This window comes from Tenebrio molitor, chromosome 7 (assembly GCF_963966145.1).
Source record: "Tenebrio molitor chromosome 7, icTenMoli1.1, whole genome shotgun sequence".
Taxonomy (NCBI): domain Eukaryota; kingdom Metazoa; phylum Arthropoda; class Insecta; order Coleoptera; family Tenebrionidae; genus Tenebrio; species Tenebrio molitor.
Window position 1 is genome coordinate 19127764 of NC_091052.1, and position 26484 is coordinate 19154247.

At 33.9% G+C, this 26484-nt stretch overlaps 1 protein-coding gene across 1 annotated transcript in view; it reads left to right on the forward strand.

The window, feature by feature from the left end:
- Window positions 1–2601: 2601 nt before the first annotated feature.
- mub (poly(rC)-binding protein mub) overlaps window positions 2602–26484 on the forward strand; it is a 127624-nt gene continuing 103741 nt past the window's right edge. The window contains exons 1-2 of the mRNA XM_069053239.1: window positions 2602–2944; window positions 3002–3051. The gene's annotated coding sequence lies outside the window, so the exon portion shown is untranslated. The remainder of the gene's footprint in view (window positions 2945–3001; window positions 3052–26484) is intronic.

A 26484-nucleotide genomic window follows, 5' to 3' on the forward strand; every position in this document is an offset into this window, starting at 1 on the left:
TCAATAAATGACCATTCGTTCATAAGCAATTTTGCATTTGTTATACAGGGTGTCTCAGCTAAGACTTTCGAGCCTAATAACTCGGATATTTCCCAAAGGATTTGTATTTCAAATTTCATAAAAATCCGTTGGCAAATAACCGAGATATTATTGTATCTTCATTGCCGTACACATTTTACTAAGGTGATTTTGGCTAAAACTCTTTAGAACAACGTATACTATCACATGTTAAAAGGAACGCCTCAACTTTGAAAACACACTGTATATTAACCGTTTAACACCTCTATAAAATAGAAACGAATGATTTTCGAGAAAAACGCAAAAACAGGTGAACTAGCGTTTTCAAAAAGCTTTCTATTGATGGTATCTGTTTGCTGTTTTTGATGACCTTGAATGAGTTATCATGTCATCAGAGGTTTTTTTAAATGGCAACGTCGCATTTTTACTACCGTTTTTAATAGATCTTTTAATTGTCTACCCGACGGTCAACAAAATTTTCAATTTACATAAGAAATTTCCTGAAAAACCTAGTAGGTTATTAGAAAATATAGAAAACTTTAATTTTGAAAGGCAACTATAATTTTTACAACAAATGTTCAAAATGTTATCCTTGAACATCTTGACAATAGCCTAAACAATGGGTGATATTCATAAAAAATAGAACATACTTATACTTATAATTCATAAAATGTAAGTAAATAATTTTGCAGAATTTAAGGAGATGCTAGTACTTAATGTAGCATTTTAGCATATGCTTAGAAAATCATAGAGAGATAAGTTTCTACTACTGTCTATATTCATAAAATATCTACTAAAATAGAGAAGTTACTTACAAAAATAAGCATATCCTTATAAAATCACAAGTCTCCTATTCATTAGACTTATAAGTTAATTGACTAAACTAGGCTATGCTTGTCATACCAAAAAATCAAAGAACTTAAATGATGTATCTACTCATAAGGGCAAGCATCTGTTTATGAATATCGATTCAAATATATACTTTTACGTTGAATCGATACTTTTAACTAAATACTGAGGCTTATAAGTATTTGCTCATAAGTAGATACTCATTTTTATGAATATCACCCAATAATACAATTAATTTTGGACATTTTCTATTAGATATTTCAGCATACTTATTTTTGTATTAAGTGCGCAAAATGATTGTTTTTTGTTGGGGCATGAGAATGAGTTTTTGGTCGAGACCGTCAGGTCGAGACTTCAAACTCATTCGAATGCGCCAACAAAACAATCATCTTTCGCACGAAATACAAACACTATTTTTTCTACAACCGCATTTTAAAATTTTTGAATTTTTTAATTTTTGTTAAATTTTCCTTGGATGCTAAAATATTTGGTAATTGTTCACTTTAACTACTTCTGGAATTTTTGCGTTTTTTCTGACTAGACAGTCTCAGGGCGTCCTCCTAGATCGTGTCCCACCATTCAAACCTTGTGCAAATGCCTTTTTTTCTCTCTTGTTGTGTTTCAAGGTAGCGCCAAGTCTTAGTATAACTAAAGGGTAAGGAAAATTTTCATTTGCACAAGGTTTGACTGGTGGGAAACGATGTAGGAGGACGTCCTGAGGCTGTCTAGCCAGAAAAAACGCGAAAATTCCAGAAGTAGTTAAAGTGAACAATTACCAAATATTTGTCAAGAAATGTTTCCTTGGATGCTAAAATATTTGTCAAAAATGACATACTCTGCGACTTGATAACAATGCATAAATGTCACGTTTTTTTGACGGGTGTAGAAATTTTTTTTTTTTATAACATAATAACTTTTTCAAGGTCATCGAAAAGACCGAACAGACACTATCAGCAGAAAGCTTTTTTAAAACACTACTTGACCTGTCTTTCGATTTTTTTCAAAAATTATGCGTTACGTGTTCATTTGGGTGTTTCCAGACTTTTTGGACACACTGTATTGTATTTATAATAGTATTTTGATAGGTTAAATTTCTAATAATGTGTGTGAATTGCAAGTTTTTATATAATTACATTGAATATGCGTTTTTTTTTAAATACAAAGATTTCTTCCAATTAAAATAATTACCAAACAGAATGATTGAGTTACCAATGTTTTATCAATAGCTGATCACAGACGAGATGCAATTCAACTTCCGTTGAATGATTATAATGATTCAACCGGTTGTTGGATAGATTTCCTTTTTTTTTCAAGTGTCGCGTTAGCGTTCTTTATGTCTTCTCAGAATACGTTACTTTGAGAGATGATAATGTTGCTTAGGGTAGCGAGAAAAATAAGGGCGTACGTGTAAGATAACAAATCGCTTGCATAATTCAGGGGGTGATTTGTGCCGTCGTCCGGCAGCGTATAAACAAACGTAATTCGCAACGAAGTTCGCGTTCAGCGGGCGAAGAGCTCGCGTCCGTGAACACACAGGCTTTTTACTAAATCTTAGTACGGCCATAATAGTAAAAACTAATGACGGTGGATGGTTTTATTCCTGCGGCGCGCGCGTTGCTTTGTTACATAAAAAACGAGCCAGTTGTTGGGATATGTAGTTCAGTCGTGCCTTTGATATTTTCGACGTGTGATGTCGATGAAAAAGGACGGTGCTATCAGGAAGGACGGCGCAGCATCCCTACGAGTCGCAAATCTCGCTCAGTCCTCTCTGGGCATTGCTTCTGTGCGGTTCTTTGCTCGGCACCCAACCTCCCTGTCCGTCAAGCCCTGTAATCTCTCCTGTACTAACGCGCTTATCCCGAGTGTCGATCAGAATTTGAATCTGAAAAAGATTCAATCAACCCGCGTCTAAGGAATTTTCGACTTTCGCCGCTACCACAACACACATGAACTCCACGCCGAAAGCAAAAGGAACGACAAGAAGTGGCCGATAAACAACACTCGAACACGCGGTTATTCTTGATCCGCCTCCCGCGCCGCGACGTCCGCCGTCGCTCATCTGGCACCGACGTGCATGGCAAGTACTTCTCTTATCTGTCGTTTCAATCAGACAACTAACTCCTGACATTTTCAGACCTCATCCATCCACTGAGAACTATCCGGATATCCTCCTCTCGAAAATAGGTAATATCCCTCAGGTTACGCAAAATCCTAACGCGAAAACGTGTTTGGTACAATTGCTTCAGACTCAAATGTTGCGCTTATATTAAACAATTTCGCCTCGGGTCAGGTCTGCAAAGCTAGGCTTCATTTTGAAGCAATGAAACGGGCGAAAGTGTTTTATTTTTTTGGTGGTCCTGCTGTAAGAGACATTTCATTTTTCTTTCCCTGCAATATAATTACATTATCATTTTTTGCTTCTGGTAGCTCGCCGCTCTTTGATATTATCAACCTATACACTTTTTTTCCTTTATGTCGCAAAGTGTTTTCCAAACTTCGTACAGCACCCAGTACCACACATGTTTTCGTCAGTAGGTATTCGGTTTCTTTTTGTCTCCATTGAATTAATATTTGATAAAATTGGACGCGTGCCTACCTCTATACAATGTCACCGCCACCACCTCTACCACAAATTTCTTTCTTGCATAAAGTAAACTTGCGTCTAAATTATTGTAGGTATAAATATGTTATTTGAGTTGCATCTACGACGCACGAGATTATTCTGAAACTATTGTTACTTACCTTTTTTTAATCATACAGGTACATATTTGGATGTTTGCAATACAAGAAATTTGGAAGACGATAAAAAATAATAATTAGAAGTATAATGACTGGATCTTAATAACTTTGATTTTGTCGGAAACGATTGCATCTTTGAATTTTCAATTACCGTTTTACTGCAACATAAGATAATTTATAATGGCACCTCATCTGTGATGAACAATTTATACAGGGTGAGTCGGGAGGAACGGCCGAAACTTCATGAGTGTATTCACACGTGAAAATAATGTAAAATAAACTGATATGTTCTTATCCGATTTTCATTTGTTTTCAAGTTATAGCATAATAAGAAATAAACAAAATTGCAAACATTAACATTGTCTTAAAAAGCACGTTCTTTTATTAACTGTTAAAAAATACCGCCGTTGACCTCTAAACACTTTCTGCTTCGCCTACGAAGGGCGACTAATTGTTTGATGCTTTTCTCGGCTGCAGTATTTCTAATACGTCGAATTACTGCTTCCCAGCCCAATGCTTTTTAGCCTCAAACATGGTATACTCTGATTACAAAATATTTTCAATGTGTAAACAAGAGAAAACTTGAAAACAAATAAAAAACGGATAAGAACGTTATTTTCACCTGTGAATACACTCATGGAGTTTCGGCCGTTCCTCCCGACTCACCCTATATTATCCGAAATTTTCTGTTTATTTTTATTGCTACTACTACACACACAATGGAAATAATAACATGAGAAAAAGTATATTAAACATCTAGGGAGAGAATAGTTATTTTTATATTAAGTGCGTGAAGAGTGTTTTTTGTGCATGAAAAGGTCTTTTACGCCGAGACGAAGGTCGAGGCAGTATAAGCCTTTGAATGCACAAAAACATCTTCACGCACGAAATATAAACAATATTTTTTCTATAATTGATTCAAAAAATTGAAATTAAAAATTCAAATTTTTGAAGTAACTCTGAAGTTTCAATGCAGTGACCATGTTGCTAGGTAACTAATAAAATACAGTGCGTGAAGTGAAACACAGAAATAGTCGTGTGCGTGAAATCGCATTTCACACACTGTTTTGTATGGTTTCTATGGTTTCGATCTTACTAACAATGCAAAAAGAAATACACGTTAGAAAATGACCCACTTCAGGCACCGATAACTATGCGTGAATTTCAATTTTTTGAATCAATAATAGAAAAATATATTATTTTTCCTGAGATGTACTTTGTAGCCAGAGGAAGAAACCCGACGAATACAAAGCACCAAGGAAAAACTAACCTTCTTTTCCTAATATGTACATATAATAGTATATTTCAAACCAAGGTAAGAAAGTGGTTTCTTGCAGACCGCAGGCAAAGATTATAAACCGAGTCGTAGACGAGGTCTGCAAGGACACTTTCTTAACAAGGTTTGAATACAATTTTTTTCCCTACCGGCACAACTTTGTTGAAAAAAGTCAAAAAAGATGGTTATATTCCTGATTAAAACGAAAATTTTGAGAATTGAATAGTAGGCTGTGTTATTTGTTTAATTAACTTGTCATCGCATTTGAAGATTTGAGGTTTGTTCGAAAATTTGATATAAACAGGGTAAAGTAATCTACCTACCTAGCTTATCTGTTTATTTTCCAGATTATATGATTGACCTACGAACTTACTTCATTGAATTGGCTTTCATTTATCAATAACTTATTTCACTTTTGACACTTTTGACATTTGTATTTTGGTACAGTTTTACCATAAACATTTCATGATTAACTTTCTTACCTTAGCGAGAAAGTTGAATTTTCTCACCTCAAATGAGGTATCCACAGCCTACATTTTTAACCGGTAGGGAGAAAAATAGTTATTTTGATTTTAGATTGCGAAATAACTTTTTTGGATTTGAGAATGAATTTTTTTGCGAGCGAAACGAGCACAATCTATAATAAAAAATAACTACATATTTTGATATATCGAAATAAGACAATATGAACATTTATTACCTTTTATTCTTATGCTAATTACTTCAATTAAATGAGGTATATTATAGTGCTCTAGATGAAAAATAAAAAAATATTTTTTTTAATAAAATTTAAAATATCCGTATGGAAGATATACAGGTCATTATAAATTATTGTACCATCGTAGTAGGCGTTGGTGGCTTAGTTGAATGTGCCGCAAGCTTCATTATATGAGTGAGACTAGTATCGCCGATAGGTGGCGCTGGTGGAAATCTGTCTACTAGTTTGTCTAATTTGCGAGGCTGGCGGCACATCCCAAATTTGTGTGGGTTTTCAACGCCAACTACAACTACAATCATTTATAATGACGCTGTAGTTTCCTTGAAAAATTAATATTTTTTTTCTAACACTAATATCTTATACTGTTTCGATGGTGCATTTGAGCTCACACCTTATGTTTCCCATAAAATACGCTTTTCTCTATAAGACACGTCGTCAATAGCAACGTATCTTATAGAGTCATAAAATACGCTCACACATATCATTCAAGTAACATTTTATTCATCATTTTTACAGTAATTATCACAAAAGTGAAAAGTACAATTATTGAATTGGAACTGCCACATTAGATTCGTGCTCTTGTTCCTAACATCTTCTTCTTTAACTTCTGCTGTTTCATCCAATGCAAGTGCCCGGCCATCGAAAACTGGCAATCTTTACATTTTCTTCAAATGATTCTTGCCGTAGTGTGAATTAACTTTTAATGAAGTTCTACACACTTACCCCATATCAAGAAAAGCCAAAATGACGTTACCTCCGTGATGATCATTTTATTGTTCCGGCCTTGAAACGAAACATACACCTTTTCGTATGCACTTTTAGACTTCATTGGTAACAAATTGCCCCTTTTTTCTTATTTCTTCCGGAACATTTTGGCACATTTCAATGATGAAAATTGTTTTTTTCCAAATTTTTTGATATTATTAGTTATTACCATAGTACCCACGGCAACCTCCGCATTTTGTGTATTGTGACGCGCCTCGAATAATTTCTGAATTTATTAAAATGTCTGATAAGATGTTAGTGTTAGAAAAAATCTTGAAGACAACGCGTGTTTTATAGTTTAAAAATCTCGATCTATTAAATCCTCGCTACCTGCGGTCGCTCTGATTTAAACTACGATCTCGATTTTTAAATCGTCTATAAAACACTTGTTGTCTTAATAGCTATAAAAGCAAAAGATTTTTTGATTTGGACATTGTAAATTAAGTCACCTATACCTACCGGTAAAACTGTCCAGCTTCCAACTTTATGTATTCATATATCTTTTTTTTTGTTATAATAATGGATTATAAGAAAGAAGTATGAGCAACACACATTCAAATTTCTGAATAAACTTAGTTTAGGTTAACAATGGGTTTAGTAAAAAAAAATCTGGTCACACTTGATCAAACGCAAATACATTAACCAAAGGTGCTTTAAGTTTGTAAAAAATGCTTGTTTCCAATTAAGCTATTGTTAGTAATTTAGATAAAGAGTAATTTTTATAAGATAAATATTAACAATTATTATATTATTATTATATCGATACGTAATAATCTTTCTGCGATAAATGCCCTCCTCCAGTTTTTTCACTTTTATATAAAAAATCTTAGTAGCATTGACTGATCAAAAGAGAAATACCTATGTAGTGGACTGTAGAAGTGTAGATTATATCATTAAGACTAGAAGTGAGTCTTTTTGTGCTAAGCCCAGAGATTGAAGACCGAGATGAAGTCGAGGTCGCAACTGGGCGAAGCACAAAAAGACCTTCTACTCTGAATGATATGTACTATTTTATCTTCAAACGGATCACAAAAAAAAATAGGACATGAACTCATTTATTTTCTTTTGCTGCAGTTGCAGTAAAATGACAATTTTCAAACTTACTAAAGTCTACTAAGTCTAAAGTTTACTAAGTCTAAAGTTTACTTTTTAACAGTGGATGGCCATCTTGTTATTTTTGATTTTGACATCTATCGTCCATGCTCATGGGCAACTCGTGTTACACCACAGTGGCACCGGTTAAGCGTTATTTCGCTTTCTTAGAGGTTTTTTAATAGGGATAATTTTAACTATTAAATACTTCGTGTAATGATTGATAAATAAATCGAGAGAAATGCTTCAAATGACCTTACATTTGAGTCGGTCGAGCCGCCTATGGACATTTCAACTCCTAGGATTTGATTTTTTTTAAGTTCGGTTAAAAAAAAGCCACTTCAACTGTTTCTATAGAGATACACAAAGGCGCGATTGTCGACCGTTTGAAGATAATAGGATATTATTAGACGAGTTCGTGTGTAAATTGGGTTCTTTATGGCATGAGTGGGCCATAAAAAGCCCATTTACACACGAACGACTTGAATACGACGTTTTTTTGACGAGCCCCTTAAAGGCTCCAAATCGCTTAAAATCTTTTAAATTAGCTTGACGTTTTGTTTTGACAAGTTGTGACATTTATCAAATCTGTTCACACAAGAAAATTTTCAAATTCTGACAGTGTCGAACAAAAAAATTATTTTTCATGCCGCCGGCCGTTATCGACGGTTTTGCATGATTCAAAATCCGCCGGGAATTGTGAAACAAATTTTTTACTTTTTAAAAATGATTTAAATTTGTCGGCATGAAAAATTTTGTGGATTACACATCCAGAAAATGTTTTGCGAGTGCTCATGTTGCTTCGCCTCGGCTACGCAATATCACTCACACTCGCAAAATATCATTTTCTGGACTTGTGATCCAAATAACTATTGCGGTCAGTCACATTATGATTGTACCCGTATTGTATGGTATGCAGTTTATTTTGTATTGTATGGCACGCAGTTTGTTTTGCATAATGAGTAACAAAACACACTTTGGAAGTTGTTCTAAAGAAAATGTAACTACCTAGGTATTTTGTTTGACAAAAATACGGTTCTTAAACACAAAACAGTTTTTGTGTTTTTCTGGTTTGATTAAGAAATAATCTATTCAAATATCCTACGACCTTCTAATTTTGTCTAAATACATGTTTTATTTTAATATTTGATATTGATATATTATTTAAAGCTCGAACTCGAACTAAATGATTTTTTATCATACACTTCTCGTCTCGTGCTGTTGATAAGTAAAAAAGATTTTTGCGTTGATAAAATAAAAAATTTATAAATAATATAAATTCGAGTTCCTTACTATCCGTTTAGGAGAGTTGGAATATGGTTGACAGAGTTAAATCCGTGCTTGCTACAAAATGCTTCTCATAATAAGACTCGTATCATAATATACTATTGTCTAAAACTGCCATATCATTTTCTTTATCTATAAAATACTAAAAATATTTAAGTTAAGATTAGTCAATTCATTGAAGTTAATTTTTTTTCTACTTTCAAGTTTAAAACGCCATTTATCGCATATGTTTCCATGACGCTGTGTGATCTTTTAAATACACCTTGACAAGCTGTGACTTTGTGCATTTTAGTTACGAAGTGAAGTTAGCAACGGGCTTTTTAGTCACGCTCTGGTTTTTTTAATAACAAAAATTATGTGACACTCAAAATGAAGTTAGTTGTCACTTGTCAATTGACGTTTATCAGGTTCGAATTTTATGTTTAAATTAACGTTGAACAAAGAAGTTACGTGTTGTATTTGCATTGTTCATTTGGTCCTAATAGGATGTGATTTAATCATTTATAGGGGCGTAAAGAAGATCATAGTTCGTGACTTTTTAGTTATTTTCTTTGTGACATATTTTTATGTAAATTTGTATTACTTGGGCCAAATTAATCTTATATCGATGTATTCCAGTTAACAAAAATCTATGGTATTAAAAAATTGAGGAAGATGACAATGCGGATTTTGTAATAATCTTTAAATCTGGTTGATCGAGTTTAATTAATATTTAGATCAAAAGTAAATTTTCATCGAATAAATGTTGGCAATGGTTAGAGCAGACAGTTGGCACTGCTTCATATTTGAAATTATTATCTCTAGACAGCATAACCAAAATATGTAACTAACAAGAAATATTAGTTAGTATTATTGTTCCTAAATTCAAACATTATTTGTGCTGTACTCCAAACCATTAGAAAAACAATGTGTAAATTTTACAAAATTGCGTGGTGTAAAGTGTATTTTGGAGAAAAATCTGTCAGGGTGTCAAATGTCAAATATCAAAAATTTCATTGAGGAGATCGTGTAAATATGAAATATGAAGAATTTTTTTTTATATCAGGTGTTCATTTAAATTTATCCTCAAAGTTGGCGTTGATGTTCATTTAAATTTATAAATAAATGAACACCCGATATAAAACGCAATAATGCCTAATTAGAGCACATAAATATAAATGTTATTGCAGTAACTCTCAAACATACAAAAATTAGCTGAATGTCAGTGCACACAAAAATCAAAACTGCCAACCATATAAAGCACAAATTACGAGTACTAGAAGGTAACTTCCAACTTTACCTTTTATCCAGTGGACAGATAATAACGAACTCGTCTTTAGATTGTTATTTATTACAAAAATATACAGCAAACTTGAACTAAACTGCTTTTCAACATACCTTTTTCTATGTACATTTTTATTGGGCGATAACAAAGTTTTTAGTTTAGTGTCATACATAGGCAAGAAAATTTGATTCCCATTTTATATGAAAAATTATTCATAAGGTTAGTTTTTTCATAAAAACTTAACAATGAATTCCAGCACTTCGTGTACAAACACTATTTTGGTGTATTGACGTGTTAAGATGTTGAACTATACAGGGTGTGGTGGAAGTGCACGTAATAAATTTAGTCACCAGCAGAACTCTTTAACATTTTTTACATATTGATCTTTTTTTAATCGAATATTTTTTTACATTTTTCTAACCCCTAATTTGACACGCTCATGGGATAATCATCAGTTGAAACGAAAGAGTGAGTGAAAATGTTTTTGTGCAGTAAAAACTTTACAGTTTTTTGAAGAAAGAACGATTGCTGTTCTAATACCAACAGTTTCTACTGTTTTTCATTCGACTATTTTAATAGAGTCATTTTTTTCGTGCTTCATTATCAATGGATGCGTAAACACATGAGCGGGTATGCATTTTAAGGTTCAGGTTCAGGTTTAGGTATTTAATTATTTTTTTGTTCGACACTGTCAGGATTTGAGAAATTTCTCCTGTGTGAACGGATTTTGATAAATGTCACAACTTGTCAAAACGAAACGTCAAGTAAATTTTAAAGGTTTTTGAGGGATTTGGAGCCTTTAAAGGGTTCGTCGAACAAAAAAACGTTGTATTCAACTCGTTCTTGTGTAAATTGGGCTTTTTTTGGCACTCGTCGGCCTTTAACTAGCCCACTCATGCCAAAAAAGCCCAATTTACACACGAACTCGTTAAATAAACTACAGGGTTATTATAAATGATTGTAGTCGACGCAGGCCATGCCCATGTGATGAAATTTTTGCCGCTTTCGTGTGAACTGTCAATTTTTGTTACTGTCTGTCATTTTTTAGGTGAAAAGTGCGGTGATGAATTTTATTTATTTCTTTCTAAATTAACGATTGAATCTAAAAATATTGAGTTGTTCTGCACCCTATTTAACTCCTGTGTGTGAACGGTGTGTACTCACTTATTCACTTTATTTTGATGTTTTTTATATGGAGTGGCAACCATAAATTTTACATTCAGTTTTTACGCCTACTTGGACTACAATCATTTATAATAACCCTGTACTATTAACTCTGTTTGGAAGAATTTGCGGAAAAATAATAAACAAAAAAAATGTTTATTTTAACGAGTCCTATTGGTGGTAAAATTTATTACATGGACTTCCATAACACCCGGTATATTAAAATCATACGATATCATCAATTTTTTGTATCGTGTATATTGGATTTATGTTGATGACGACCATTACCGCGACTGTGATGAAAACATTGAACACAAATGGAATGAAAACAATCAGAAACAAATTCGTTTGTTCTTTAATTCGGGATCCTCTTTCAGGTCAACCGCAGGACACGCCGAAACGAGCGCCGCCACTGCATTTACATAACCACAACTCTTATTTACTGCGAGATTAAAATTTAAAAAAAACACTTCGATCCGAAGCCAAATATTACAAAACTGTCTATTGCCGTCACGTTTAATTAAGGCGCGTACAACAGAGATTTTACTGCGCGGGATGTACCCATTAAGATTGACGGTATTGATGAAGTTCAATTGGTAAAATGGCCGTGTCAGGAGCGCGAAGTCTCGCCTTAATGCGGCCTATGATTTGCACTTCCCGTTTTAGTTTATGTGACAAAGTTAACTGTTCTACGATGCAGTTAGGCTGTCCGTGCGGTTATTTGCACCGCCGTTTATTATTTGTTTTGCCACGATGTTTGCTCCCGTTATACTAGGTGCATGCCAGCGACGTTAATTTATAACGTAAATACGGGATTCAGGTGTGTATTCAGTCGGGATTTTGTAGCCCGACGATATATAGACGATATTGAATTAAACAAAGATACGCGCAAACAGGACTGGCTATGCGAAAGAGGACGCAAACAGGATACTTTGAAAATGCAAATTTTACCAATTTACCCCAGCGATGTACCTGCTCTAATTCGACTCAGTCTGAATTAATCTAAATTAATCTGACCTCGTGATGGCAAAAATTAAAGCCGAACGTTAGTGTACAAGTACATTTACAACAAACAGAGTTCCCAGTCACATGTTCTATGAAACTTTAATTTTATCGTCGGCTACCAGAGGGTCTTTGAGTACACTAAATACATACATTACTAGGTACCCTACATTCGTATCTGGCGCCGAAAATTTCTACAATCCAATGAAGCAAATTATTGTTAAAAAAAAAATTGTATTTTTGTTTCTGAAAATATTCAACTATCTACTATTCGATTCTAGTTATTTGGATCACTAGTACAGAAAATGATATTTTGCGAGTGTGAGTGGTATTGCATAGCCAAGGCGCCTAGCCGAGGCGTACACGAGCACTCGCAAAACATTTTCTGCACGTATAATCCACAAAATTTTTCATGCCGACAAATTTAAATCATTTTTAAAAAGTAAAAAATTATTATTAATTAATTCAACGAAAGTAACTTCTATGTCAAACTTTGTTGACATTTAAGAATCAATGCTGCCAGCCCATTCTCTAGTGGATTTTTAACCAAGGTCACTTTTGTAAGTACTAGACCGGGAATTTAACGTTCCCGGCGGATTTTGAATCATGCAATACCGTCGATAACGGCCGACGGCATGAAAAATATATTTATTTTTTAGTAATACGATATTGTTTCTTTTCGTCATAGATACACATTATGAAAAACACCTCATAACTCCCTTGGGATTTGTCAAATTTTTTCGCCCTCCACATTGTTGACAACAAACTAATGAGAACGAAACTATAGCAAGAAAATTTTAACTTTTAAGTAGAGACTAAAAAATAAAATATTGTATGCACCACGGGAGATATTCATGTTTTTCCCGTCGGTTGATTTATAATTATAACCACGTCAACCTCAGGGAAAAATCATGTTCATATCTCCCTTAATGCATAAATATCTATTGTTAACCAGCCATTAAACGAACAATTTTATTTCAGAAGAATAGTATATTAAAGAACGAGTTTTATAAGGGTTGATTTGGCGCACGAGTCCCAAGTGTAGAAAACGAGCCGTAGAGGAGTTTTCTATGGGACGAGTGCGCTAATGCCCTTATAAAACGAGTTTTTTGTTATTTTTTAGAATTTGCACCCTTGTTTTAATTTTTAAATAAAAAAATTAATTGGTAATTCAAGGTAACGGATGCAACTACATCTGCAAACAGATGTTAAAAAGTGGAGTTTGAACATTAATATTGGAAGTTTTTTGGTGTAAGTGACAATAATACACTGAAATATTGATAAAAATTTTCTTAGAGATCTATTAAATCACGAGTGCTTTAATAGATAATCATAAGCGACTCCAAATTGAATACAATAATAGACCTATTACAGACGCAAATTCTAAAGACAGGGTTTTTTGAACTTTCAACAGCTTGATCAAACAGAAATCGCAGTATGTCATATCAAGACTACAAAGCAGGTGTTCAAATAATTTCTCTCCCGAGGCTTCCAAAAAAGGTCTTATTTGATGAAACATTCGGTGCGATTCTGATTGTCGTCTAATTTAGGATTGCTAAGTAACAACATTACTATCTCTGCAATGTTCTAACAATGTCGATAATTCTCCTATTCTATCTACAAATTTCAGCAGTAACATCGTTATTTAATAAGCGTCGCGCATGCGCAATGTGCTTGGCGCTAGTGGGCATTGCTCAAGTCAAACGTCAAACCCGCATCAATTAATTTAAAAATGAATTCTTGCCGTTCTGCTAATGTTAAAAAAAGGAACAAGAAGGCCAATTTCCAACAAATGGAAATTATGGTCCAGACGTTGGAGAAGGAGCATACCTACCTATTTCAATAATTTTTAATTTATTTTAATTTCTCATCAATCTACATTATATTGTAATCTCAATCCAGCGCTGAAAGCACAACAGAACTTCGTAATAGCAAAAAAAGCACACAAAAATTTGTTTCACAGTCTAGGACTGCTTTACAAATCAATGAGGAGCATGATGACCAACTCAATAGACCGGAACCAATTGCTTAACGTGACTTCCGAATCACGAGATAGAATATAGCCTTTTTTTTAAATTTCGCCCTGGGTCGGAATCGAACCCGCGACCCTCGCGTCCCTGAGCCGAAACGAAAGATTGTTGAAGAAAATCACAAGCAAAACAACTAAGACATCGAACTCACTACTGAGAACTGACGCTAAGATTTAATAATTTAACATTTGTCATTTGACGTCTAATTGATCAACTTCAACAGCTCGACATTATACTTTGACACAAAAAAAATATAGAGCCGCACAATTCCACAGGACTCTCGATATAGTTATGTATGTTCTTTTATAGACACTTCGTACTTGTATAGATATCATTCTTTAAATAGCGGCAATGTTTCCACTTACATCGTGCGATCTATTGAATATGTTATTAAAATTGACGCTGGAACTGTCAAGGCATATCTAGTTTTGAATTATCGCGACAAAAGTCAACATTTAATGACAATTGTAAACATAAAATGGCGAATTAAGGATTCGATGGATTAAGAGAAAAATTAGAATGGTAATGTTTTTATTAAACAATGTTACAACATAATTATGCTGAAAATGTTCACCATTTTGTTCTAAGCACAAACGGGCCCTTCGTTTGACTCCATTGATAGCATTTTGTAATATGATTTGATTGTTACTGATTTATTTATACTGGGTGCCCCAAAATTCGCGGAACAACTCAATGAGGAAATGTCAATTCATGTTAGAAAATAACGAGAAAAATAATTTAAAAATTCTATACCTCTTAGATTTGAAGATATGCCCAAAAGGTGCAGCTTTGATCTCATTTATTTTAAATAATAAAAAAGATTTTGACTATTTGTCTTTTACTAGCCAGTGGCCTAATAATTTTGAACGATTGTGATCAGGTTTGCAATTATTTTCTTCATTATTTCCAGCATTTCCAAGTAGTAATTTTATGTTCGTTTTGCCTCAAATAGCGTGCGGCAACATGGCTTTGATTTTTCCCTCTCATTTCCATGGATACAACAAAAATGAAATATTTGCAGACTATTGGGATGCATAGAATGTTTTTAAATGTTGCCACATTTAGTGTAACGAATAGGTCCATATCTTCTACAAAAAAGAAGATTGATTTTTTTAAACATTTTTACCTGATCTCTTAACTACTACGTTGTAACGCGAATTTTGGGGCACCCAGTATAGTAAATTCATTTTTGTAATGATGAACTAGAGTTACTAAATTTAGTAACTTTTGTCTTGTGAACACATCTTTTTACCGCGAATTTGTCCTGTCAAAACTGATCCCAATCAAAGTATAGGGAAATTAAATTTGTTTAATTATTTTGAAAAAAAAGCAAAGTTGCACTAAACAAGTATGAAAAGGCAGTACGTAACAGTGAAATAATTTTGCATTTTGCTACTCATCCTCGTCATCGTCGCAGTTTTCTAAGTCCGAATCGGAATCTTCAACCAAATTAACAATAATTGGGGATATGTCATGGATGATAAAGTTTCCCATAAGCCTTGTCCTTGTCCTTCTAGTAGATAGAAATTATTACATGAATTTTTTATTTTTTCAAACAGACGCTCCAAATGGCGTCAGGACGCTAAAAAATGAAAAAATTAAAATTCCTTATTTTTTTTATCGACTCCCTAGATTGAAAATACCACAGAGAACTCATTTCTGATATTAACAATTATGAAGGAGTCATTGATTTCACATTAATTGACATAATAATTTTTGGTACCAAAATGTGAGTAATTTATGACGACGACCCTCGATGGGTCATAATTCCTGATTGACAATGGTCGCTTACCGCAAATAACCAGCTGTAAATCATAACTGGCGGTACGGTCCTGGATTGTAAATCAAACTTTACCACCGTTTGATGATTTCCGTCATTTTAAAATACTACCATAAATATGCTACCACTTTGTTCCTAGATGTTAAATGTCGATTTATTCAGTTATTATCCTGATTTCAATACCAACTTTTCTATAATCAAAATCGACACTGTCCTGTGGGTGAGATCGTAAGAAAAAAGTCCGGATTGCTTTATTACTTTGATTATTTCCTTCATATGTTTAGCAACCAATTGCGTGACAAATATTGACCAATCAAAACGAGAAAACAAAAAATAACCCGATAAAATCTCTCTAAAATGCACACTGTGCAATAATCGGATAAAAAATGTCGGTACTTGATTTTTTTTTTTAATAAATTATTTGAATAAAAAGGATTGGAAATAATGCGTTTGTTTTCATTCTATTCAGGAAATAATCAGCCGTATACCCCTCGTGCAAAATTTTAATATCGGCAAATTTTTTTTGCTAATGAACTCAAACATCCATAAATTATTCGGTCAGAAGACCAATTATTATCAAATAAAAGCCCTCGACTCCGTCTCGTGCTCTTATTTGCTAATAATTGGTCTTCTGGACTCATTTATGGATGTTTTCGTTCATTAGCAAAAAATTTTCCGATAAAAAATTTTGCACTTGGGATATAATATGTATGTGATAATATAACGCTATCAAAGTCAAATTTCACGTTTATTTTATTTTATAAAAAATGATTCGGCCATTTCGTACATAGGAAATTGAAGATTGTGCCTTCTAAATTTCATTTTTTTTTTTACCATTAAAAAAGGGTTTTATCGCAAATATGCTATACGATGGTCCACCTGTATGTATACTTGCTATACACAGTCGATTTTTTGGTTGCCTACTTCTCGAAAAATATATTATTAATTCATTAATAATAATTAATAATTAATGGTTTATCTTCAATGGTAATACCCATCTTACCACTTATTCACTTATTAATTGTTGTTAACAATTACAATAAACATCTGTAAACTTTGCCAAAATCTAAAAGTTGTTTTCTATGGTAACAACAACACATATTTTAGGGAAAAATCTGCTTACTAGTGCCGTCACGTTTAGTAATAAAACTGGTAAATTACCCATTCTGTTGCACTTGTTTATTTTATAAATTTTCTCCACTATCAGATAATAATAATAAAATGCACAATTATAATTCCAACGTCAAAAATTCATGAGGTATGATTTATTATAAAGTGGCGTTTTAGATTACAAATAGTCTACGCCCCTGCATTAAACGCTTATTTGCATAGAATTCCGCTACGACATAACCGACCATTTGCAACGCCTGCTCTGATTTGTTTTTTTTTTTTTATCACATTGTATTGTTTCAGCGTTAAAACACTCTTAAGATCGTAAAAATTGCAATAGAGACAAAATAAAATTGACATAAAAAGACGTCTTTAGGATAAGAATGCCAAAAGGTTTTTTAATCATTGCAACATTGTGTTTGACGTTTAGGGTTTACTTTTTTGGGGATAACTCGTCTAAAATTAATAAATCCTGGGTGTCTTTATCATTCTAATGAGAAAATTATATTAAATGTTATCTTGGCAACATTAAATTGTCCTGTTATCACCCATTATGACATAATTAGCCTCTGTTCTAGATATTTTTAGTTTTATCAAAACTAAACAATATAAATTTTCAGCAAAATACAAAAGGCGTTCAAAAAATAAGCTGATGCTTTCTTTTGTTTCTGTTGACGTGTGGTGTAGCTGCATCAGCTTCTAAACCAAAGATGTTAAACGTCATGTATTTATCGAACGAGCAATGATATGAATTATTTCTCTTGCAAAAACAGGTTATTTTAGGACTAATCACCGAGAATTTTCCTGGTTTTCTTTGTGAAATTCGAAATTCTTAAATATCTTCTCTCCACGTGTAGCAAACATAAATATAAATGACATCAATACATATACCATTGTTGCATATTTACTTTACAAACGTATTTTGTACTTTGGCAAGGTTTTTTAGGTCTATTTGCGAGTTACCTCATTAATATGACATTCACTTTAACTCAACTTAATAATAATATAGGGTTATTCACGTAAGGTGACGAGCCTGACCAGGTAAAAATGCAACCCAAAATACATTTTACAAAGAATACATTGTGTTGTGGTATTTAAAAATCAAATCAGGTATTCTATTCGTTTGAAAGGTATATCTGTCATTGTATTTTTCGTTCATATTTTAGTATTTGAAAATGTTTTCGAACGATAACAGAACCGACATGATCTTACTACCCATTACTTTTGTGATTTTAATTGCTTATTATTGTTATTAAATCATTTTTATCTGGTCAGGCTCGTTATCTTACGTGAATAATCCTGTATATTACATATATCATTAAGAGTAGAAGTGAGTCTTTTTGTGCTAAGCCCAGAGATTGAAGACCGAGACAAAGTCGAGGTCGTAACTGGGCGACATCACATTAAGGTAAAACTTTCTTGGTATAATGAAATTGAATGTTAAAAATTTTCTGCACGATCTTTAGTATCTCTTCACCAACTTGTAAATTGTAAATTGTTTGTTTCTTGTTATTTTGAAACTAAAATTACATCAAGACTTTTTTTCTATTTTTCTGTTTTATGAGCACTTATGTGAAGTAGATGTACCTCTTGTACTTCGATACTTTGATACTCTATCAACATTAATAACAAGCTACTACATTTTCTATAATAAAAAGTACTTTGAGGTCTTTGTGAATGTGGCAGTGAAGCAGTGTGCTTTCAAGCCCAATGTAATAACTGTAATAATTTTGCCTCGTTCGCCGTTCTCGATCATTGCCAGAACAAACTAAAATAATGTTTCATTTGAATAGGAAATGCGTACATAAAGGATGGTGTGCATTGGTAATCAATAATTTGTGTAGTACGTCTGTCAACAGGAAATGGTATTAACTGAGACTGATAACATTGGTCAACAGCAAAAGTGTTTCCTGGGTGCAGTTAGCTAATTTACTTAATACGTGCCTACTAATTACGAATATTATATCGTTTTATTGGTTGTCTACCTCTCGAAAAATCTATTAAAAATTAATTAATCATTAATTTATTAATGCTTTATCTTCAATGGTAAAACTCATTTTACCACCTATTCTGAGGTAATTGTTGCTTACAATTACAGGAAACGTCCAGAAACGTCCGAAATCAAAAACTTTTTTCAAGGTTAACAACATACCGTTGCTTTAAAATTGACGTTTCTTTGACATTTTCGCGAACAATCTGCTTACCACTGGCGCGTTTGGCAATAGACCTGGTAAATTAACCATTTGCTCTTATTTCTTTTATACATTTTCTCCATTATCAGATAACAATAATACTGCCGTGCCAAGCTCAAAGGTCCTATTTGCAAATGATACAATTTAGACTTTAGTGAAATGTAGTGCTTAGTAACCTGCTTCAAGTTGTAACATAGGACAATAAATTACTGCTATTTATTAAATAGTTAGGACTGTCTAGCTTTGAAATGGAGTTAGGAAATGCTTTTCTTTGCCAGACAATCCCTTTAGGACACAAATTAAAATTTTGTCAGATAGGATCATTGAGCTTAGCACAGCAGAATAAAACTCGACAAAACAAAATTGTGTTTAAGAATGTTTTGTTTGATGCGCCGCTCCGGATCTGCGAAAATGTCTAGTGTAGTGGCCTAAAATAACTGAAGACTCAGAGCAGTTTAATTTCTAGTCAAATACGTTTCCTAAATATAAAATGATTCTATAAATAATTAATGCCGAACTTGCATAAAGCACTTTGTATTGTCCTTTACAGGACCTGCGTCCGGTTGTGGACATCTGCGTATTAAAAATTCAAGTTCACTCCTCATATCGAAATGACTCGGGACGTTTTCATTTATACTAAAGTTGCAGAGGAACAAAAGTTTTTTTTTTATTCAAGTTCGGGTGATTCCGAGTTGTTTTCTTTCGTTTTTTCGCCGAAAACTCCGCTATCTCGCCGCATAAATAATCATGATTGTTAATGGTTCCGTTTAACTACATCTGCACGTTTCATTAATCACCATAAAGGTTTGGAGGATATGGCGAGCGTGAATAAGACCCAGACATATCCTTGTGGGACATCCGAATTAATCTTCCTAAATTGAGATAGTAGTAAAGCATTACAAGGGCATTATGTGAATTAATTTGCCATATTGTTGTCGGTTATGTAGCGACTGTCTAACCAGCTTAAAGTATTACTCTCTTCCGACAAAGTTCTAAAGAGCCGTATGTCCCACGATGACAACACATCTATATTATCCTCGAACTTCTCAGGATGAATACTTTTTCTGCTTCTAATAATCCCTAGTTTTGTCACAGTCAAATATCGCAAAGATGATTTGTTCCAAGTCTCTCGAAGCTTCGTTCGGGCTGCCTTGGATATTAAATTTCTCTGGAAAACAACCGTTTTTTTCCAGAAATATCAAGATTCGTTCACCGCATGTTGAGTCCTTGTCCGTGAACTTGCGGTTTTCATCCAAAACGTACGCATTCACTATTTCCACAAGGGAACGCAATGATCCCTTTGCTGTTCACGAAATCGTACAGAGTAAACCAATGAAATTAATAATACATTACGTTTTTGGGTACCGTTAATGAAAACGGTAATTTTACGTACCTACTCACAAGCGGACGAAAAGTAACTTTTTTTTGGACGCTGACCGTGGCGCCATCTGTTGCTCTGTTTAGTAAGTTAGCAACGAAACCGATAAAAGCGATAATTGTCACCATAAATTATGTAAATATGTAAGTACATAATTGTATTACAAATAGTAAATTTCTAGTTTTTTGGCAGGCTGATAACAAATACTATAAAAAAAGATTTAATATGTTTTAATAAATTTATCTATTTCAAAAAGGTAGATACAAAATAAATTTGTAATTTTTCCAATGATGTCTTCTGCTTTGTAGTTCGTGTGATCGCCTAAAAAATTTAATGTGCACCTCTGCCAAAAAGTGTCTTTTGTCCTCGCCTGTTTTGAAGCCTCGGCTGCGCCTCGGCCAGAAAACTCAGACTCGGACGACTAAGATGAACTTTTTGGCCTTAATACACAAATAACTAACTATTTCAATTTGTAAATAACAAAGAATGTGACTGTGGATGTGTTATGAGATGTTCATCCCTCGTTTGCTTTATGTGTAAGAAAACGCGTTTTCGTCGTTTGGCTTGTTTTCGGGAATTATGGGATTATAAATTATTAAATTTAGAAACCCCTTTTGCAATCTTGTGTATAATAATCGATCCTTTTCAATGGGTGTGGGGTTATACGGAATTAAGATTCTCGCTAATGTTTGAAACGACACAAAAACGAAATACAAAGAAGATGGATTACTCAAAAAAATCATCTGACATGATCGCATTGTTTTAGGCGAATCTGAAATTCAAATCCGTCCTATTATTTCTCCATCTACCTACACAAATGCGTACTACTAAACTTCAAAGGATGTGCTTACTTAATAAGCGGGTTTCAATTCTTATCTTTAAGAGAAATGCTAATTGGCAGCTGTGAAATTTGCTTCCCTTCTAATGGAATAAAATTATTAATGACAACTAGTTAGTCTCCAATAAGAAATATGAAACGGTGCAATTGCTCGATATCTCGACGAAGAGTTGAGCTGTGAAAGGAAATTACTCCTCCTCTGACTGGAGGACCGCTGAAAATGCACAAAATGCATCCCCTTCCGGATTAAATTAATATCGATTGCATACTTTAAAACGTGTGGTGTCAACGAGGAATTCAGGTCGAGAACCAGAACGTGACGTGATCATATCAGATGCACCACCAATTTTTCGCCAGCAGCAAAAATCTGTGAAGAGCGCAACTTAATAAAGATTAGCAATAACGAAGGTCTCATAATTGGAAAGGGAGAAATTATCTTAAAAGGGTCAGCAGCGTGCAGTGTTCTACCCTGTCTTGTGTGGAAATTTATTACTGAAAACCTTAATAACAAGCAATCAACTATAATTTAGGGATGTGCGAGGGGTCCAAAAAGGGTTGAAATTATGCCGGTGTCTTACTCGATCGATTCGTTGATAAATGTGAGTGCGAAGAATTGGGACAACAGAATCGATGGGAAACTGTTGACCTTCTGACTGCCGGAAACATTTTTTCTTTTGGCAGGATTACGGTATTGGAGGGGAGCAAGATATTTCAGTTATTTATGAACAACGCATGTTAATTAAAAAAAGAATTTACAACGGACTGCCGCGTGAAATAAACAAATACTTGGCTGTGACCAAACAAAATGATAATATATCTCAGCATCAGTGAAGTAGATCGCTACGGATGCCCGGTTGTGACTCACAAAATGATACCGAAAATAGAACCACGAGAGACTATTTTCTTTTATTATTATATGGACGAATAACAAAGAATTACAAATGACACTTTGCACACTCTGTACCTATCTATACATTTGGCTCAAATACCAATGGCACAATGTTCTTATGTAGAAAAGAGTACGTATAGTGATGCGATCATTGTCTAGACTCTAGACTCTAGGAGTGTGTTCGGCGTTGATTTATGCAGCGTTGGGACAAGGTAGAAGTTATGGTGTGTGCAAACAGATCAAGACTATAACGTGTGATCAAAAAGAAAACAAAGCAAGAGTGCTACATACCTCATCTCTTGTTTTATCGAAAAGTTTGTCTGAGCTTTATCGTACGGATGTGTATACTTGCTATGCACAGTCGTTTTATTGGTTGCCTACCTCTCGAAAAATCTATTAAAAATGAATCATTAATAATAATTAATGCTTTGTCTTCAATAGTAAATCCCATTTTATCAATTACTTTGGAATAATTGTTGCTTACAATTACAATAAATTTCACTAAACCAAATCGAAAAATTGCGTTTGGCAGTAAAGCTGGTAAATTACCCATTTTTACGAATGTAAAATGTTGCTCTTGTTTATTTTATAAATTTTCTCCATTAAGTATCAGATATATTTATAATAGTGATAAAATACACAATTATAATTCTAACGCGTAAAATTTATGAGGTATGATTTATTTTAAATAGCATTTGAGATCACAAATCGTCCACGCCCACTGAACGTTTATTTGCATAGAACTCCGCTACGACATGACCGATAATTGGCAACGCCCGGTCTGATTTCTTTTCTTTTTGATCACATTGTACATTTTTAATAGGATACAAGTGTGACAACAGTCAAACGAAACATTTGCTAATATTTTCCAATTCGATTGTATTTATCTGAGCATATTCAAATAAAAAGAAAAAATGTATATATGCAACCTTTTCCTTTTGAATGTGAATTAACACTAGGCCGTCACGTGTGATCTATGAACAAATGAAAGGAAAAGATTAATCATACGTGTTATTTTTTCTCCGATTTGTATTAAGCGTTAACTCATTTTCATTTTCAAGTTCCTTAAGATCAAATTTAAAATTTTCTTCTAAAAAATTTGAAAAAATCTAACAATAAGCTGTCTTTTACTTTGTGATAAACAAAAAGATTTTTCAAAAAAAAATTAATTTTCAGTTTTATAATCGCTTAGGTATTTTTCGTAGAAGAAATTGGCTTTTGATTTCTGAGGCATAAATAATAAAATTCGTGTCGAAGAAGACAAACTTAGACATGGCTATCTCTATTTCCTTTCACTCCTAATAGTATAGGGCGCTTTCGTTTTTCTTGGCCAGTGTGGTTCAGTGGCTAGCCCAACTCACCCTCTGTCCCTCTATCCTTGGCAGATTTTGGTTATTGTCTTTCCATTCTTTCCTATTCTTCGCTATCGTCTTATCTCCGTCCAGCTCAAGCCGATTGCCTCGTGTGCCCTTGTTACGATTCTTCTCCAGCTGTTGAGGGGTTTATCCCTTTTCGTTTTTCCTACCGGTTGATGTTCTAGTGCTTGTCTTCAATGTTGTCATTTGTCTTTCTTAACCTATGTCCAATCCAATTCCATTTCCTTCGTTTTACTGTGGTTTCTACTGGTTCTTGCTTTGTCTTATTCCATAATTTGATGTTGCTCATTCTGTCTGGCCAGTGTATCTTTAGTATCTTCCTGATTGACTTGTTTACGAAAGTTTGCTATTTCTGCGTTGTCTCTTGTCAACATTCCAAGATTCACCACCGTATAGCAACAGGTACACTTTTAATTGTGCAATTAAACATTTTGACCTTTGCCTCTGTTGAGACTACATTTGTTTTCCATATGCCTTCCAGTTGGTTGAACGCCTGTTGTTCTTTGCTTATCCTTGTTAGTAAATCTGCCTTGCTTCCTCCTTTCTTTTCTATTATTACTGCTCCTAAATAGTTAATTTTTTGGACCTCTTCGATGTCGACATTCCCGAACTTGACTTGACTCATTTGTTCGTTTCTATTTCTCAATATCTTATTTCTTGATGTTTATTTTCAATTCTGTTTTCCGGACTTCTGCCTCCAGTTTTGTAATTTCCTCTGCATTTGGTTTCTCTATTCGGTTAGTAAACACACATCATCGGTAAACTCGATATCTTCCAATTTGTTCTACAATTTCCATGTTATTCCAGTTCTGTTGTTTGTTACCTTTTTTATTATTCAATCTGTTATAATAAGGAACAGCGTGGGTGACATGACGCAACCTTGTTTTACTCGGTTTTCTATGTTTATCGGGTCTGTGTACTTTTCTCCGTGCTCTACACTCGCTTTGTAGTCGTTGTAATAGTTATTTATGCAACGAGTTTCTGTGTAAATTGGGCTTTTCTAATTGCCCGAGGGACAAGATTAAAACACGAGAGTAGCGAGGGTTTTAAGGCCTCGAGGGCAATTAGAAAAGCCCAATTTACCCAGAAACGTGTTGCAAACAAAATTTTATTGTTTGAAACGACGTCTCTGAAGCTTCCAAATCTTTTAAAAATGGTTTCGCATTTGTTTTTGACAGTTTCGACAAATTTTTCAAGACCTGTCAGAAATGTAACGTTGAATGTGTTGTCTAGGACAAAGGTTCGTTATCTGCTCATTTTGCTTTAGGACAGTTAAGAGGCAGTTTACAAAGGAGAAAAGTGAGAATTTATGACAGTTGAAAACAATAATAGTTATTTATGCAACAAGTGCAAAAAGTGAATGATTATTGCACGCGACGTGAAAATTGTCCCAAGAGCCACAGGCGGGTGGGACAACACGTCAAGTGCAATAACACTTTTTGCACGTGTTGCATACAACATTTTTTCTACGATCGAACAAAAAAACGAGAAAAAAACAACGATAAACAACAGTTTAGTCATGTGCGTCGAGTGTGAAAAATGCAGTGAACACTCACTTTTTGCACGATCGTAGACAGACTGTTGACAGATGCGTGCAATAAAGACTTTATTGCACTAGTGCAATTAAGAGGCACTTTTTCCACTAAAAACAATGCAATGAACACTCACTTTTTGCACGATCGTAGAAAAAATAGTTTTATTATGCGTATCAACTTGGTTGATATTCCATATAATCTTAGAATTCTCCACATTTGTTCTGTATTGACAGTGTCGAAGGCCTTTTCATTCAATGTTTACGGCGCTTTGCCATTCTTTGGCCTGATCCAGAATTATTCTCAAGGTGCATATGTGGTCTATCGTGGAGCATGTTGCTTGGAATCCTTGATTTTTTTTCAGCTTTTTCCCTATCTTTGGTTTGATTCTTTCTAGTAGCATTCTCGCTATTTACCTATTTACCTTTGACACTGTGGGTAGTAATGTTATTGCTTTCCAGTTGTTGCACTTGGTGAGATCACCTTTTTTTTGTAAATTTATTAGTACTCCCTCCTTCCATTCATTCGGTATCTCTTCTTTTTCCCATATCAAAATGAACAATATCTGTAAGATTTCTATTTGTTCGGTGTCTGGTTTTAGTAATACTGTTGGTATATTATCTCCTCCTGGTGCTCTCCCATCCTTCATTTGCTTTAATGCCGCTCTAATTTCGTCTTTACTAATCTCTTCCGTGTCTATGTTTAGGACCTCTATCTCGTTTTCATCTTCGACCCCTTGATTAATTTTCTGTTATGCATAGATCTCTTCAACGAATTCTTTTTATCTATTTAGTATTTCTTTATCCCTTTGAGTTTATTTCCTTGTTTATCTCTCACTTCTCTAGTTCTTATATAGTTGCTTCTTTTCAGGCTGCGTATTATGTTGTACTGTGTCTTAAGATCTTTTTCCCTTGCTGCTTTCTTAAACATTTCCAATTTTCCGTTTACATTATTTCTTTTGTCTCTTCTAGCTTATTTCTTTACTTCTTTATCTTTTTCCCTGTATTCTAGGGTTTTCGTTTCTTCGGTCTCTTCTTTTTATAGCATTTCTTTCCTGATAGGTTTCCTTTCTGATATCAGCTATAGCGTTTTTTCCCCCATTTTCTTCAGTTTCCTACTTTAGTTCCTATTCAGTGCGATTCTGTTTCCAAATAGTTATAATATCGATCGTTACATTGAAAATTG